This window comes from Aplysia californica, unplaced genomic scaffold, assembly GCF_000002075.1.
Source record: "Aplysia californica isolate F4 #8 unplaced genomic scaffold, AplCal3.0 scaffold00230, whole genome shotgun sequence".
Lineage (NCBI taxonomy): Eukaryota > Metazoa > Mollusca > Gastropoda > Aplysiida > Aplysiidae > Aplysia > Aplysia californica.
In genome coordinates, this window is record NW_004797500.1 from 1 (window position 1) to 2,286 (window position 2,286).

Sequence of the window (2,286 nt, forward strand, 5' to 3'; positions counted from 1 at the left end):
GCTGGGCACCCATTTTCAGTTACGTTTTCCTGAACTTGTCTGGCTGTGTAAGTCCGTTCAATCTTAAAAAGCAATTAGCAGCACTTGCAAAACACAATAAGGTCATAATATAAAAGTGTTACCTTTCACGAGAGAGTAACTTACAAAGAAAAGAAGAATGAGGGATATGGATGACAGATATGCTTGACAGGAAAGAAGGAGCACATCACACCAGAGCAGAGCAACCGCCAACCACTCACAATCTAAGCCACTGGGAATAATTTGTCCAATTTGTCGTGCCTGCCTTTTAGTTGTATGTCACCCGCAAGACGCCACCGTAATATTTATATTATGATAACAATGGAGAAAAGATAGTCATAGCATAGGTCATAAACTTGTATCCATAGACCTGCAGCACACCTAGATCGCCCACTGTCATGACCGCTGCTATTCACTCTCTTAACCCTTTCCCTTTCAGCGCTGAAGTGTTTCCATATACGTAGGCTTATTCAGACAAGGCAAAGATGTTCATTCAAGAGTGATTGAAGCAAGCCGTACATGTAATACTATTTATCTTCCCGCTTCTTAAATACATGTATAGTAAAGTGCACATGTTGTATAATAAATATCTTCAAAAATGTTATCCTTAACAAACTTCTAGAAAAACGTTCGTGAATAGTTTTGGAGAAAATTGATTTCATATTATGTCTACACAGCGGTAAGGATGTGAAAAAAACCCAACACTAAACACCACACACAAAAACAACCCATCCCCTCAAAAAAAAAGTTTTAAAAAGCAACAACAAACAAAGAAACCCAAAACAAAAATAAAAACAACAAACAGAAAAAACTACGAAACAATAACAAAAAAAACAACCAAAAAAAAACCACACAAAAAAGCCAAGGACAAACCGCCTAACCCAAAACAAAACCAACAACAAAAACTACAACAACAACAACAACACCTTCGCTGCGATGCATGTGCACCAAGGGCCCCGTCTTTATTGCGTATTGAGTATTCCGTGTTTTTAGTTTAGTTTTAGTAGAGGTTTTACGGCACTCTCAACTGCATAAGGTCGTGTGAGCGACAGAAGATTAGATGTCGTGTTACAAGAGAGTAAAAAACATAAAAAAGAAAAAGGGGAGATAAAGACGATAGATGTTTGATAGGAAAGAAGAAGCAAACCACACCAGAGCACCCGCCAACCATCCACATTCCCTGTTTGAGGCCATTGGCCCACATGACATGAAAACATGAAACAATTATTCTTTAACCCTACCCTACGCCCTGGGGTCATTTTGTACCCCCGGGGTTGTATTCTTCACAATTTAGAATACTTCCAGTACGAAGATCTTTTTGAAACTTTCAGTATTTCTCAAAAAATCAATTTGACAGACTGCTATTCAAAGCGTACGCGTCGGATTAATGAGTAAATTTCCTCCTTGGAAAGTGGTGACACAGAGTTCCCCACGTCGTATGCATACGATAGTAAAACACGACGTACAGATAGGGTTAAATTAAGTTTCCATAATGAAATAGCACAGGTGGCGCTGACTTCATGACTCGATGAAGAGCAAACTGCTAATCTCGCTATAGCCAAGAGAGCGCGGCATCTCCCCCTTCCCTTCCCCACCTCCCCCCACCTTCTTTTTTTCCTTCACGAGACTCAAATGGAGCGCTCCATCGCAAACCGGAAATACGTCATAGTACACAGTCTAGGATTAAACAGTGCATGTATAAGTCTCTGGTAAAAGATATCTTATCTCTGTGACGTCACTTTGCCATCAGGAGACAATGATGATGGGTTCACAGAGTTCTCGACCTTCCAGACAAATACATGTACTATTAATATTATGGACATAAATTTTGGCAGCTGTACACAGCACACTGTGTACTTATGAGGGCGTTGACAAGGTGAAAGTCAAGGTTGTCGTTATGTGAAGATTATTGAAACAGTCATCTTTGCTTTAAACTATGGTACGCCAAAGCCACATGTTAAGTGATTTTGTCTTCACATTTTGGTAACAGCGCACAAGGAGAGAGGCATTCAAGGTTGGAATGGCAAATATAAAAGAATTGGAAACGGAACGTGGAGGGCTGGGGGGGTGAAAGGTAGGAGATGTTGGACAATAATCAATGATCCTACTTCTAAGAAGGAGTGTTTCTGAGTGTTGTATGGTTTGTTGAGGTGAAATCATTAATTGTAGTTGTAGAGACCATTGATTCTTCTCTTGAGGTGGAGCGTGGATCCACTCTTCTTCTTCTTCTTCTTCTTCTTCTTCTTCTTCTTCTTCTTCTTCTTCTTC